The sequence below is a fragment of the Peromyscus maniculatus genome, chromosome 16 (genome assembly GCF_049852395.1).
Source record: "Peromyscus maniculatus bairdii isolate BWxNUB_F1_BW_parent chromosome 16, HU_Pman_BW_mat_3.1, whole genome shotgun sequence".
NCBI classification, from domain to species: Eukaryota; Metazoa; Chordata; class Mammalia; order Rodentia; family Cricetidae; genus Peromyscus; species Peromyscus maniculatus.
In genome coordinates, this window is record NC_134867.1 from 58,083,539 (window position 1) to 58,099,861 (window position 16,323).

Here is a 16,323-nt window from a genome sequence, read left to right on the forward strand (position 1 = left end):
AGGAGGGCTAGCCACCCCCCGTGGGTCCTTGCCGTGGCTGTGCCCGTCTCTCTCGGACAGCGCACATTCTCTCAGAGCTTCATCCTCTACACGCTCACTTTAAGGCCCTCTCAGCTCCGCACACAGGGTGACAGCTCCCTGGGGAGATGCCTTTGAGTCATGCATATGGAAATCTGATAGGCAATTCATGAGCCTAGAGCTGAGAGAAAAGCCTTGAGTTGAACCATGAGCCGGATTCCTCGCTATAAAGATGGCCCGTGAAGCCTTAGGGAGAGTGTGTACGGAGGGCGAGGGACCCAGGGAACGTGGTGCTACAGTATGGCCTCGGGTCTGTTGGTGTAAAATAATAGCTCTGCCTTAAAGGGAGTAAGAAAATAGTTTATTTGCAGACGAATATGAATGACTGTGACCTCGGAACATTGGATTCAAGTTACCCCCAATGACATTTTCTACCTTCACCATGGAAAAAAACTACATGAACTTTTTTGGTCACAGAACAAAGGAAAGTGATAAATCAGTGCATTTTCCAAATACGTTGTTGGGAGTTCCCGAGCCGCTGCAGCAACGCTGGGGGTTGGGGGTGGGGTGGGGGCTCCTCTGTAGGTTTAGATGTTGGGGTGTATTCGGCCTTCAAGGTGGTGTGCTTGAAGCACTTTACCTATTAGTCATGAGAACCTTAGGTCTGAGACAGAAGTTAGGGTAATTGGCCCAGGATAATTTTGGCTGGGACCTAGGTTCCTCCTCTCCACACTCAGGATTCCAGTCAGTGAAAGGTTAGTGTGCAAACCTTCACATAAATCAGCCTCTTCAGGAAACTTCCGTTCCCACTGAGGAGGGGGAGGAGGATGTGCGTGCAGGGAAAGCCCTCTGAAAAGGGAGAGGTGGGCACCGTGCCCTCCCTGGGCAGGAGATGAGGGAGACAGCGCTTCCGGTCAGCGGTTCCAAGTGTCCTTGGCCAGTTACCTGTGGGCACAGCGTGGCTGAGGAGAGAGGCCTTTCTCTTCTTGAGATTTGGCTGATTGAGATCAAGAGAGTGTTGGGCAGAGGACTCAGTGGGGCCAAGGGTGTTCCGATTGTTTCTCTTTTTAAAGAAAAGTGAATGGGGCACTTAACTATGTGCAAGAGACATTTGATTTCTACCCCCGGAGTAGGTACAGAGTTCAGCGCCTGAGAGGTCTCAGTGTAACCGGCTTAACTCGGCCAGGTCGGTTAGCATGTGTGGCTTCTCCTTTCTTCCTTTGTTTCTTTGAAGTTGGAGTCAAGATCCTGTCTGTGTAACCTCCCAGAATGCCCAAGTCGACTAGGGCTTCGCCTCTGCGTTCTCACGCAGGACTCTAAAGGACTTTCACCTTTTCTTTTTTCGGGGGGGGGGGGGGGATTCCTGGCGGTGGGGGCTCACGCCTTTAATCCCAGCACTCAGGAGGCAGAGCCAGGCTGATCTCTGTGAGTTCAAGGCCAGCCTGGTCTACAGAGTGAGTTCCAGGACAGGCACCAAAATGACCTTTTCTTAGGGCTCCTGGCTGACCCCTTTTGTGAGCATGGCCTACGCACTGGCCTGTGCTAACTAGCAGGTGCAGTCGCACACGGCTGATTCCATAGGAGGAGGAGGAGGATACAGAGAGCCATTCATTCTCACAGTTGTCCAAGTTTATTGATTTGTGTGATCTTTGAAAAATAGTGGTAAATATATAGTGACATAAAACCTGACATTTTAATGCCTTTTAAGCTGCAGTTAAGGCGCATTAGGCACATTGAGTGACACTTTGTCAAACTTCCAGAATGGTTTCATTATCTCAAATATAAACTGCATATTATTATTAAATAATTCTCCCTCAGATCTGTCATCTGTATTCTGCTTTCTGTCTCTATGAATTTACTTTTTCTAGGTGTTTCAAATAAGTGGAATCATATGCTATTTGTCCTTTTGTATCTGGCTCCTTTCAGGTGGTATAATCTTTCCAGGGTCATCCGTGCCGAAGCATGCAATCTGTTGGCTGTTTTGAATAACATTGGGTTGAATATTGGCCAACATGTGTCCTGCTTTAGTTCTTTTGGACATAAACCTGCATTTAAGTTAAACTCTCATTTCTACGTTTGAAAGTCTTCCATTTGTAGGAATGTAAAACGGTGGCCACACCATCTCACTTGTTGCTTAGCTTTAGCTTTTTAAAAGAAAAGTATCTGCATTTTACAAATACTCCAAAGCACGGTCATTGTAAACTAATTTGAGTGGAAATGTAGCTTGAAATGATGAAATGGCAGACTGCCACAGGGAACAACTGCCATGTATTAGGTTCTGATTCTCAGTCTCTGTTGACTTTGCCACGCGTTGCCCTAAGCTCCTGACCTGGGTTCTTTCCTGGACTTTGAATTGTGATACGGTACCAAGCTGGACTTTGTAGTCGAGTAGCTCTTGGTGAGCAAGGCTGTAAGTGCCCTCCAGTGTCGTACAGTGCCACAGAATACGGTAATACTTAGACTTTTGATTAGATTTCATTTCTCAGCCTCCATGTCCACTATTTCGAGATTGAATGATTAATTAAAGCCTAATTACCTTTAAGGATTAGGAGAATAAGATATGCAGTCTTTGGTCACTAGGAAGCAGTTGCTTCTGGATATGTGACCAGCACAGCTACTCATTGAGTTTCCTTGAGTAAATGCCAATCTTCAAGAGCTAGCTTCCAGCTTTGGTTTCTTTGATCTCTGTCTTTCTCTCAAGACAAGATCTCACTGTGTAGCCCTGGCTGGCTTAGAACTGGCCTTGTAGACCAGGCTGTCCTCAAACTCACAGAGATCCACCTGCCTCTGCTTCTGCTAGTATTAAAGGCATGAGCCACCACATCTGGTTTATCTTATCTCTAAAAAAAGAAAGAAAGAAAATAGCACCTAGAGCTGCTGTTGTTATTATTATTATTTTAATTAATTATTATTATTTTGTTGTTTTTTGTTGTTGTTTTTCAGGACAGGGTTTCTCTGTGTAACTTTGGATCCTGTCCTGGATCTCACTCTGTAGCCCAGGCTGGCCTCGAACTCACAGAGATCCACCTGCCTCTGCCTCCCGAGTACTGGAATTAAAGGCATGCGCCACCACTGCCCAGCTTCAGAGTTGTTATTTTTTGCCAATATTGTTGATTTGGGTTTTTGAGATAACTTGTTGTATAGCCCAGGCTGGCCTGGGGCTCACAGTCCTACTTCCTTGACCCCTCAAGGGCTTATAGCCCTCACTCCGGGGCCTGGCTATCATCTTCTCTTTTGAGTGAACAAACATTTTATTTTATTTTTTTAATTTTACAATTCACAATTAAAAACAAGAAGCAAGCAATGAAATACCCAGAGTAAAAGCTCAAACCCTTTTACCTTATGTGGCCATCATCAGGGTGTTAATTATTTTGTGCACCTCCTTCCAGCTGTTTTTTTCTTTTTTTTTTTTTTTGGTTTTTCGAGACAGGGTTTCTCTTGTGTAGCTTTGCGCCTTTCCTGGAACTCACTTGGTAGCCCAGGCTGGCCTCGAACTCACAGAGATCCGCCTGCCTCTGCCTCCCGAGTGCTGGGATTAAAGGCGTGTGCCACCACCGCCCGGCTCCAGCTGTTTTTAAAACACATTTATATTCAAACATATGCATTTTTTTTAGGGTGCTTGTGGTTTATGCATGTGTGTGAAGGTGTGCATATGTCTAGAGGCCCAAACAGAATGTGAGGTGTCTCCATTGCTGTGCACCTTGTTTTTGAGGCTGGATCTCTCTCTGAACCTGGAGTTCCCCGTTTCATCTAGGTTGGTTGTATCATCTAGGTTGGGGTCCACCTGCCTCTGCCTCCCCAGTGCTGGGATTGCAGGTGCATGCACTACACCCAACTCTTAGTGGGTGGTGGCGCTCTAAACCAGGTCTCTGTCTCGTGCAAGCTCTTTAACTGCTAAGCTCTCCCCCACACCCCAAGCTTGTACATTTTCATAAATTGCATCATTTCGATCTGTAATACACCGTTAACATTTAAGGCTTTTTTTTTTTTTTTTTTTTTTGGTTTTTCGAGACAGGGTTTCTCTGTGCAGTTTTGCGCCTTTCCTGGAACTCACTTGGTAGACCAGGCTGGCCTCGAACTCACAAGAGATCCGCCTGCCTCTGCCTCCCGAGTGCTGGGACTAAAGGCGTGCGCCACCACCGCCCGGCCAACATTTAAGGCTTTTAAAAGCTAAAATGTAACTTCCGTTCTTAGTCTTTAGGCAAGTTTGTTTTCAAAGATGTATTTCACTTTAAATTATGTGTGTCTGCGCACACGAGTGCAGGTGTCTGTGGAAGTCAGAAGAGGGTGTTGGATCCCTAGAGCTGGAGCGATAGGCTGTTGTGAGCCACCTGCTGTGTGTGCGAGCTACCTGCTGTGTGTGCTGGGAATCAAACTCGGGTCCTCTCTAAGAGCCGTAGATACACCTACCACTTTCCAGCCCTCCAACTTTTTTTAATATTTATTTTTCATTTGATTTTGGGTCTGTTAGTGTTTGACTGACTGCGTGTATGTCTGTCACAGCAGTGACCTGGTGCCTTGAAGGCTGGAAGAGGGCGTCAGTTCCCCGAAAATGTCTGTCACAGCAGTGACCTGGTGCCCTTGAAGGCTGGAAGAGGGCGTCAGTTCCCCTGAAACTAGAGCTGTGGGTGGTTGTGAGTCACCATATGAGGGCTGCCAATGAACCTGGGTCCTCCCAAGAGCCGCAAGTGCTCTTAACCACCGAGCCAGCTCTTACCAGTCCACCCAACATTTATGGTGTTTTCTGGGCTAGAATTCTGTGGATGGATTTTGTTATTTTTTTATCACTTTAAAGCTGATCATTTTCCTCTGTTGTTTGTAATAAGGCTACAGTCATTTATTTCATCTCTCAGGCCTCTGTGTGTCCCTGGTCTAGTTTTCTTCCCAGAGGTCACTTAAGCTTCATCACTGATAATTTGATTATGATAGCTTGGTGTGTGCGTGTGTGCGTGCGTGCGCGTGCGCGTGCGCGTGCGCGTGCGTGTGTGTGTGTGTGTGTGTGTGTGTGTGTGTGTGTGTGCGCGCGCGTGCGTGCGTGCGTGCGTGCGTGCGTGTGTGTGTGCGCGCTAACATCTGACTCCATCAGGACTGGAAAGAGTTTGCACTGCTTCTTCACATGCTTCCTTTCTCGGGTCCCAGGCCCATCCTTCTGGGACCCCAGTTAGGCTGCAGGTTTTGTCTCACAGGTCGCCAAGGCTCCGCTGACCTCTCAGCCTCTTTCCACTCACCGGTCTGCACGGATGGCAAGCTCGCTGCTCTCTGGTTCTCGTGGCCTGTAGGTCACCTGTTCCGTGCTCCAGGGCATCCTGCATGTTGTGGCCTGAACTTTAGTCTCTGCTCTGTTATGTCTGCTCTGTTTCTGTTGAATTGTTTCTACTCTGGCAGCAGTCAGACTTTTTATTTCTCCATCTTACTGTTAATTTTGTTGGACAGTAGACAGTCTCTTGGTAAGCTGTCTCAGCTCTTGTCCCTCTTTAAAAGGCGTTAAAGTTCAAGGAGTTTGATTATGTCAAAGCTTATTTGTAAGTTTTGTTGGGAGGGGTATCTAAGTAGCTTTGTCTATTTAGGCCTCCCTGCCCTACTGGGGTATTTAGCCTGAGAGCTTTTGTGTTCTGTCCTGTGCCTCTCTGACTAGTTGGAACTGTGGTGTCTCCGGGTTCTACCCTATATCTGATATGGGATGTTGGATGTTTCCAAATATCCTTGTACTTGAAGAAGCATTTATCTAGGTGCACAGCTTAATGTTGTCAGCACACTCTCAGCTTCCCATTCTTGTGGTTCTAATCTCAGCAGAATGGTGCTTCAGTTTGGGGCTTTTGCGCAGATTCCTTTTCTGGCTGCTGGACCAGACTACAAAGTTCCCCTGGGCAGCTGTACAGGGCTCACTCACACTGTCTCCCTTCTCTCCCAGAGCTTCTTCCCCAGCAGCCGAGTTTGGGGTTTCCTCTTTTCATTTCCTTCTGTTTGATGTGTCCCCTGAAAGGAACTGCTCCCTGGGGTTGGATTTGAACAGCGGTATTGAAACACCAGAGCACAAGCCTGCCTTTGGTGGCTGGCTGTCCTGTGGACGTATTCAGGACGTGGCCCCCAGCTCTCCAAACACTGAAGACTGTGCTATACCCTAGGTCACCCCTGCTCCTTCCCAGTTACATAAACGGGCCTTCAGAGGGCCTCACCTTGTTTGAGGGAAACTTCAGTCTATAAGAAGCTTAAAGCAGGAGCTATGCAGACTATTTGGATAGATCCTTTTCTGAGTGCAATTTTTAAAGCTTTCCTGGGATTAGTCATTTTTTTTAAATCTAAGTAGACTGAGTAGTACTCAGAAGAAGTTAGTGTAGGAAAAGACCAAATGGTACCTGCCAGTGATCACTAGCAGAGGACAAGACACTGATAGTTGACGTCTTCTCGGTGGCATGGCTTAATAGGAAGAAGTTTCTGTACCTAATGGGAAAGTTTGAAGGTGATACTGAGCTTGTATCAAAGAGTTGGATGAAAATGTTTGAAATATTTAACATGGTCCCTGGTCATCGATTAGTATTTGAGGCCTTCAAGTGCCCAAAATGAAGTGTATCTTTGTTTCTCAAATCATGATTTGTTTCAGTATGTACATGTGGGACAAATCCATTTATAATTTCTGCACAGACAGGCGTCTCCTTGGGAGTCTGCACTGGAGAAAGCTGACAGACATGGAGACCGTGCCCTGTCTGCAGGAGTGTGCTGTGGTCTCTAGGTGCTGCTTTGTGTTTCGGGGTTTCACCTCTGCTGCTGATGTGACTATCTCCCCACGTATATGTGTGTTTGTTTACTTCTTTTTTTAAATGGGGAAATTAATGGGGTTGTTAAGGTATTTTTAAATTGTTTCCTTTTGAAAGTTTCATGGTTCTCATACATTTCTTGGGGGGGAGGGGGGATAGGTTTCAAGACAGGGTTTCTCTGTGTAGCCCTGGCTGTCCTGAATCTCACTCTGTAGACCAGGCTGACCTTGAACTCACAGATCTGCCTGCCTCTGCCTCCAGACTGCTGAGATTAAAGGCGTGCGCCACCATTGCCTGGCAGTTCTCATACGTTTCTAGTGTGTGTGTGTGTGTGTGTGTGTGTGTGTGTGTAGGTCTAAGGACTGAGCTGGATGGGTAGCAAGTATCTTTCCCAGCACAGCCATGGCTCCATTCCATTACATTTTTAAATAATGAAATGTTGTGGGATCTTCAGAGAAAACTACTTGGACATGGGTTTAAGCCAGTAGGAAGTCTTTATTAGCTCACCGGTGACTACACTGGGTGCTCAGGATCCTCTGTAGCCCTGAGCCTTTCTCAAGGTGAACTTTTAAACACAAAAACCATGTTCTGGGTTGACACACTTCAGTTAACAAGAACAGTTAGCCAGAAGCAGAACTCCAGAAGCTAAAAGGCAAGTTAGTACATCTAAAGACTTTCCCAGAGCTATGTGGACTTTGAGGATCAGGTCTTTGTTTTAGCTTTGGCAGGTGGTGCTGTCTACATGCTGAGTTTTACAGTCTGAATGGTACTCCATCATGGAGTCAGTTGTGCTGAGGTCTGGGGGCCTGTTACGTAAGTTCCCAGAGAACTTGCCTCATCATTCCTGCCCATGTGCACAGAGATCCCCAATGTATCCTTCACTGCTTACATTCAATTTGTATTCTCTCCCACAAACTTTCACTTTCTGTTGCTGACATTAAATGTTCTCATAGTGTGCCTTTATCTTTAAAATTACGTCATCTCCCTCTTGTTTTTATACCTCACAAATTTGATGGTGGTGGTATTAATGCTTAATGGTTTGTGTCCTGGTTTGTTTTCTCTTCTGATAGATCCATCACATCTTCCAGATGTGTAGAGAGGAGGTTGCCTCACCTTGAGGTTAACACACACGTACTCACACACTCACACTTGTATTTGTTGTTCCTGTCAGAACAACAGTGAGATATACTGACCTGCATCACTTCACACACTGGTGTATGTGACTGCTGGGTTCTCCTCTTACAGAAGTAGGCGTGCACTCCCAGAATCCTTCCCTGCCCTGCTGTGTGGTCTGGGTCTGGGATAGCTCCTTCTCTCACCTCCCAGCCAGCAGAGGCAGTCATGGGGTCTCTTCCTACCGTTCTAATGCTGACGGCACAGGCTCTGCGAGCCCCATAGCACGCTTGGGTGGGTCTGGCTGACCCACACAGGTGGGTGGAGGTCTGGTTTCTTTGAGATTCAGCAAAGAAGAAGGTTCCAGAAACACCTTTCATGGGTATCAGTCACTATAGAATTTGCTTTCCCTGGAACCCCAAGACTAATTCAGGAACCCCATGGCAGTCTGAAAGACAAAGTGATTGTATATGGTGTGGTTTTTACAAACTGATGGTCAGAACGGCTAGCGTGCACTGGCCCGCTCAGCCGGCCGCTTCTCCCTGTGCTTTAGTTTTATCATCATTTCTCACATCTGGTGTCCTGTCTTATTCCTGAGGGATTTCAGGGAGGAGGTGAAAGGAATGGGCCAAGTGTCCAAGCTGCTGAGTTGACGGAGTAGGGATTTGAACCGCTGCCCGGCTGAAAGGCAGCTCCTGTCACTAGAGAGGATTTGGGTGTTTGCTTTTCAACTTTTCTCTGTCCTTTTTTTTTTTCTCTGCAATAAACACATGTGCTGTTGTTATTTTTTTACTCTTTTTGGGGGGCCCCGCTACCCAGCTCCCAAATCAATCACACACAGAGGCTTATTCTAAACTATGAATGCCTGGCCTTAGCTTGGCTTAGTTTCTTGCCAGATTTTCTTAACTTAAATCATTCCATCTACCTTTTGCCTCTGGGCTTTTCCTGTTCTCTTACTTCTGTAAATCTTACTCTTACCCCATGGCTGGCTGTGTAGCTGGGTGCCTGGCTACTAATGTCCTACTCCTGTGGCTACTTCCTTTTTTTTTTCTTCTCCCAGATTTCTCCTTCTGTTTATCCTCTCTCCTGCCTTGCTATTGGCCATTCAGTTCTTTATTAGACCATCAGGTGTTTTAGACAGGCACAGTAACACAGCTTCACAGAGTTAAACAAATGCAACATAAACAAAAGTAACACACCTTAAAATAATATTCTACAACACGCATACTTTTACAGTCAGGAAAAATAATGCAGCATTTCATTTTGGAACTACACATGAAGTTGTGTTCTTAGCAGCCCTGGGGATTGAAAGGTGATAAACAGTCTTAAGTGTGCAGGTATGGATGCCCTAAGAGTAAGTAGAAAAGCAGTGAGCTCATGTTGGAGCTCAGCCTTGTGTGCACAAAGCCCCAGTTCAATCCTTAGCACCAGATTTATAGGTGAAATAGAAAATATCTAATCAAAAATTCTCGGTCAGCCTTGGCCGTGTAGAGTTTAGCCAGCCTGGACTACATGAGGTGAGGGTGGGGGAGGTGGGAGAAGGGTGGGATTGCTGACTTTGTGCACTTTTAGTAAGTGTGGGTAGGTGTGGTGAAGTGTGTGTGCAGGTGTGTCTCAGATGCACAGTGCTCTCTCTGGAGGCTGTCTTCAGACTATCGGGGGGGCTGGGCAGCAGCTCGGATGGGAGAGGACTTGTCCAGCCAGCATGAAGCCCAAGGTTGACTCTGTCACCACATAGACCAGGTGTGGTAACCACACCTGTCATTCCGACCCTCAAGAGATGGAGACAGAACAATAGAAATTTAGAGTCCTCCTCCACCACATAGAGAGTGTGAGGCCAGCCTAGGCTACTTGAGACCCAGTCTCAGAAAACAAACAAGAAAACCCACCTTTTAGCATCTGTGCCCCTCTGGCCAGGAAGGAGGTTGGTTTTAAACTTTTGTATAACTTCATGACGTTACTTTTGTTGTGGGAATACACAGGGTTTACATGTAGTGCGTCTAAGTACAAAGAATTTCATTACTAAAAATGAGAGCCGCAGGAACGGCTTAACCACGTGACAGTTTGTGCTTTGCAGGCAGGGATGCAGTCTCACAAATCGTCCTGTCTTCAGTGTGGTTTTAATGTCCTAGATAGAGCCACAGGCAGTGTTCAGCATTTCTGGTCTTACCTTCAGAGGTTCTTTTTAAAACGTGCCTTTAGTCTTTGTGAATATCTACATACATGCATGCATGCATACATGTTAAATTCACCCTGCTCCCCTATTTCAAGTCCTCTCCCTTCCACCATGTTCCTGTCCCAATTTCATCTCCTCCTCCTCTTCCTCCTCTTCTCCGTCCTCCTCCTTCTTCTCCTTCTCCTTTTTCTCCTCCTCCTCCTCCTTTTTTATAATTCACCAAGTGCAGTTGGCACTGCCTGTATCTGCATGGGCGTGGGGCCATGCACTGGAACATGGTCCACCTACCACGGACCACACCCCTTAATGAAAGTGACCCACCCCCCAGCTATCAGCTGCATCAGACCCTCAGCTTCTGTGCCCCTCCCCGTCCGTGCTGCGGTGCCGACTGGCTGCAGGTCCAGGCGACCACAGCTGCTGTGAGCTCATGGATGCAGGGGTCTCTCAGTCTTTCTGCCCCTCTTCCGTGATGTTCTCTGAGCCGTGAGGGGAGAGGGGTGTGATGAGCCTGACGCTTGCACTGAGCTGTGGATATAAAGACGTGTTTAGAAGGCAACTTGATACTATGTCCATTTAACAGAAGGAGGGTAGTAGGTTCACTCCCCAGGGCAGTGAGCTCCCCAGCCATGAGTTCTTGGCTAGATTTACTGCCATGGTAAATGCGTTTCCTCCTGTGGGGTGGGCCTTCAATCTAGTCAGTCAGGCATTTACATTGGATGGGATAGTGCTTCTCTCAGAAGCAGTAGGCTGCCAAACAAAAAGCCTGGTGCTAAGAGTGGGACACCAGAGACCCCTCCCTCCATCCCCAAACAGTACAGGGTATTGCTGTTGATCTTGGTGGCCCACCAGGACCTGGTAAGACTTTCTGAAGACACCACTTTGGCCACAAGACTTGGAGAACTCAAGCTGGTACTGACCTGGAAACCAGAGAGGTGTCTCTGTTGGCTTGCATTCACAGTACCAGAAGGTGCTGTATAGGCTGCTGGGAAAGAAAGGACATCATCATCAGTGAACTCTGAGCTGCAGTAACAACTGGCCTGTGAGAGATGCCCATTGTTTCCTAGTGACATGAGTGTTCCAGGGATAACCAGTTCTTTCTAGTATTTCTTAGGTGAAATCTTTTTTTTTTTTAAACTGGGCAATTTCTTAAGGTCATTCTTATATATTTCCTTTTTTATTGTTAAGTGATGCTTCCCATTTTAATTTAGAATTCTTAAATCAATGACATATCTACACATTAGAATTATAACAAGAGCCAGGTGGTGGTGGCGGCGGCGCCGGTGCCTAGGCTACAGAGTGAGATCCAGGACCAGGCGCAAAGCTACACAGAGAAACCCTGTCTCTCTAACAGACACCTGAAGTAATTGATCTAGAAAAGTCTTATCTTGGCTCACAATTTGGGAGGTCCTGAGCCATGACTGATTGGTCTGTTCCTTTTAGGCTTGTGGCAAAGCGCTTTATGGTAGGAGTGTATGGTGAGGTGGAACCATTTACCTCATAGTCTGCAAACAGAAGAGAATGAGGCCAGAGTCCCAGAGTCCCTTTCAGTGACCTTAAGACTCCCGTCAGAACCCACCCATCAAAACTTCCACACCTCTAACATACGAGCCTTTGATAAATAGTCTTGCCTCTCTTCATACCTCTAACAGAGGAGCCTTTGATAAAGTGACATTTCAAATCCAAGCTGTAGCAGAGAGTAACTGAATGTTTAAAACCATGTTAATGTAGCATTCTTCACCTGCTATCTTAGTAGATATATAAAGTTGAGTTGTTTTTCTGTTTGTGAAGATGGGGAGAACCATTACACACACACACACACACACACACACACACACACACACACACACACCACACACACACACACACACACACACACACCACACACACACACACACACACACACACACACATCTATAGCTATATATCTGTTAACTGGTAGATATTTAAAGGATAATTCTCTTGATAGAGGAAAAATGTGACAAATCTATCAAATCAATGTCTTGTGTGTGAGAAACTGAGCAATTTTTTATATGTTCAATTGCTGTTTTTAATTTTCCTTCAGCCACGTACTCCTCTGCCCATTTTCCTGTTGGGCTGTTGTTTCTTGAATTATATAAGTTTTCTATATTAGAATGATTGCTGATATGATTGCAGGTGTTTCAGATTTTGATTGACTGATTGATTGATTTGGGAGGTCTGTGTGCCATGGAGTGTGTATGGAGGTCTGTGTGCCATGGAGTGTGAGTGGAGGTCTGTGTGCCATGGAGTGTGTGTGGAGGTCTGTGTGCCATGGAGTGTGAGTGGAGGTCTGTGTGCCATGGAGTGTGAGTGGAGGTCTGTGGGCCATGGAGTGTGAGTGGAGGTCTGTGTGCCATGGAGTGTGTGTGGAGGTCTGTGTGCCATGGAGTGTGTGTGGAGGTCTGAGTGCCATGGAGTGTGTGTGGAGGTCTGAGTGCCATGGAGTGTGTGTGGAGGTCTGTGTGCCATGGAGTGTGTGTGGAGGTCTGTGTGCCATGGAGTGTGTGTGGAGGTCCAAGGATAACGTGAGTGTGTGTGGAGGTCAAGTCTCAGCCTTGGTGTCGGGCCTTTAACCCCAGTGGCACCTCACCAGCCCTGCATTGCGGTTTCTTATAACTTGTTTTGTATTAAAGTTCTCCCCCTTTTCCCCCCCTCTTTCCTACCTTGTGTGTGTGTGGGGGGGGTAGCAAACAAACCCAGGCCTTAAGTGCCCTCTACCACTGAGGCATGCAGTGATTTTTATGTTCACTTGGAATCAGAGAACAGAAGGAAGTGATACGGAACAGACATGAACAGCGTAGGTTAAAAGAGAAGGGACATTTGTCTCCTCTTCTCAGAAGAGAGTGCCTTTATGGTGATTGGCTGTGCACACAGCAGTAGGTGTATGGTGCACTTTTGGTGTCGCAGGATCTGGGACATTTGAGAGCTTTGAGTGACTGCATGTATTTTACTAGTACCTAGATTTAGGCCTACCAGCCATTTACCTCATAATTGATTTTTGAAATTTCCCTTAGGGGGATTGATTGTGTTTAGTATCTGAATATACTAACCAGCATGAAGTTATGTGCCAACCAGGAATGTTGTGGGACACAGCTCCAGAATGTAGGTAATGTTGGAAGAGATGATGAAAAAAACATGAACCTTTTCTTCCAAAGGCCATAGGAAATAGACAAGTGGACACTGGAGTGGAGACAGTGTGTATAGGAAATAGACTCTGGAGTTGAGACTGTGTGTATAGGAAATAGACACTGGAGTTGAGACTGTGTGTATAGGAAATAGACACTGGCGTTGAGACTGTGTGTATAGGAAATAGACTCTGGAGTTGAGACAGTGTATACAGGAAATAGACACTGGAGTTGAGGCAGTGTGTGTATAGGAAATGGACACTGGAGTTGAGACAGTGTGTATAGGAAATAGACTCTGGAGTTGAGACAGTGTGTGTACAGGAAATAGACTCTGGAGTTGAGACTGTGTGTACAGGAAATAGACTCTGGAGTTGAGACAGTGTGTATAGGAAATAGACTCTGGAGTTGAGACAGTGTGTGTACAGGAAGTAGACTCTGGAGTTGAGACAGTGTGTATAGGAAATAGACTCTGGAGTTGAGACAGTGTGTGTACAGGAAGTAGACTCTGGAGTTGAGACAGTGTGTATAGGAAATAGACTCTGGAGTTGGACTGTGTGTATCTTTAGACCTTGTCATTGATGGAGTAGAGGAAAAGGGCAGGTGACGAGGAGAAAGTGGAAACAGACAGGAGCCAAACACTAGGAAAGTACAGTGGGTGATGAGCCAGCCCAGGGCTCTTCAGTGCTGAAGGTCCCTGCTTTGCACACACTCAGTGGCCAATTCGTTTTCTCCTGACAGTGTATGCTTATTTGAAATCGTGCTGATAAATCTTTGTTCTCCACATTATTCTCCATTCTGTTTTCTAAGAAACATTTCTAGTGTTTAAAGCATGCTTTAAACCTGTCCACACTGCTTATCACTTTCCCTGTGAGTCTTAGGCCATTGTGCTGCCCTTACAGAATCCTGGAGCATAGGTAACTCAAAAAGAATGGAATTTATCCTCCCAGCGTTATGGAAGCTGGGAGGTCAAAGTTGAAGACTGTGTTAGGTCCACTCTGCATCCCGGTGGCACCTTGAATACTTTGTCCTGCGGAGGGAGACATTGGGTGCTCACACGGCAGAGAAGCAGGAGAAGCCTGTTTTGTGCCGTTGCGTTCTGAGAGCCAACAGGTCCTCTCTTACTTAGGGTCTGCCTCCCAACACCGTTGGCCCGGGGTTACGTTTCAGCGTGTGTCTTAGAGAGGCCAAACCTCCTACGCATCCTGCGGTGACATGTCCTCTGGTGTCTAAAGTATGAAGGCGTATCCATCTCCGTGTTTGACCTGCTCCCACTCTGGTTCTCCAGGTTATTCCTGGTAAAGGAGGGACTCCGGGAGTCTGGGTCTGGGGACTGACTGGATTGAGCTGAACTGGAAAAATGCAGCAGGCATCTTAAGGAGCAGTAACAAAGCGGCAGGCAGAGCTCCAGCCCAGCTCGGCCAGCACGCTGGGCTCCCCTCCAGAGGAAGCCCGCTTCCTTCCGCAGGGCACCGTCGCTCGCATTTATCTCCTGCTGCCCCGCTACAGAGGATCGAGGTGGATGTGACATGTTTTCAAAAACTCTCCCCCAACATGACAAGCAGAATTCTATCTCCTGCGCAGCTGGCGAGGGAAGGCCTCCCGTGCTCCCTTTGTCCTTTGTCCTGCCCTGAGTGGACTGGAGTGTTGGTCCCCCACCTGTCCCTCAGCCCTTTCCTTGCTCCAGGGGACAGCCGATGTCTTGACTGACACTACACTGCCATTTGTTTCTTTCCAGTGCTTTTAGGAAAAATTTCAAGTGTGGGAGAAAGTTGAAACGGTTTTCCATTGAACATCAGGAAGCACCATTGGATTCTGTAACATCTTTAAATACCCGGTTATGACAGGTTCACCGGGTAGTCTATCTTATGTCTTACGTGTTTCAGGATAGTGGGTCCCTATCTTGTTTCCCTGCTTGTGAATCTTTGGTCTCTGTTGAGGTAGTTGGGATTGAAGCAGGTGTGGAAGGAGGACAGTGGTGGAGACAGGCTGGGTCCTGCTGTGTGGTGGATGTCCGTGGAGACCGGTGAAGTGAGTGTGACCACACCGTCCTGGTTCACCAGCCACACAGGAAACCCGACTTCCCTTTCATTACAGCCAGGCACTTTGGAGGCAAACACTGTCCTAGGCACACGTGACCCCAGTTTTTAGATGGACTTCCGGAGGGAGATTGTCCAGGAGACACTTAGAGCTGGGAATTGACAGAACCTGGGCTGGTGGCTGATATGGGAAGAGTGCCACAAGTGAGGTCTGGGCCGCCCTGGGCTACAGGGAGAGACCCTGCCCCGAGCTACACAGAGATTCTGCATTAGGGATGTAAGTTCATGGTGGAGTACGCTCCTGGCTTTGATCCCAGCACCACACACGCATATGCACACCCACACGCACATGCACACACACACGCACACATGCGCGCGCACTTTTTATAACCATAGTTCTCTCTGGTGAGACATGTCTCATAGTGCCTCAGGGAACGCAACAATTTCTCATTGCTCAAGGCTCCACCTGGATAAGCTGAAAGAACAGCCTTCCTCATACCACAGAACAACTCCCTTCAGTCTGTTTTCTCTTCATTCATTCACTCATTCATTCATTCATGTGTCTGTGTGAGGGGTGTGCATGTAAATGTGTGTGCATGTTTGCTCACTTGGACACGTGTGCCATTGTGCTTACATGTGTATGCATGTAATGTGGAGACCTAAGGCTGACACCAGAAGTCTTCCTCAGTTGCTGTTCACCTTATTTATGAAGGCGGGTGGGGTCTCAGCTGAGTCCGGAGCCTGCTGATTGGACTAGCCTAGTCACTTCACTTGCTCTAGGATCCCCTGTCTGCCATCCGAGGACTAGAATTAAAAGGGGTCAGCATTACCAGGCATGTATGTGGGTGCTGGGGATCCAAGCTCCGAGCCTCGTGCTTGTGGGACACTGAGTGACCCACTTTGAAAGTCTGGAAATCACAGCTGTTTAGGTAACGTGGCTCGCATACACCGCCCTGTGTAACTCCTGGGCTAGTGGAAAGTATGGGAGAGAGCCAATGTCTGCCACGTGAGTCTCAAGTTTCCAAGTTCAATTGCTAGAGACACCGTTATCAGAAGTCGTCCCGGGGCCAGCTGCTGGACTG

At 47.2% G+C, this 16,323-nt stretch overlaps 1 protein-coding gene across 1 annotated transcript in view; it reads left to right on the forward strand.

Annotated features, from left to right (window-relative positions):
• The window catches only part of Snx9 (sorting nexin 9), an 84,489-nt gene that overhangs the window by 21,853 nt on the left and 46,313 nt on the right, over positions 1-16,323 (forward strand). The window lies entirely within an intron of this gene.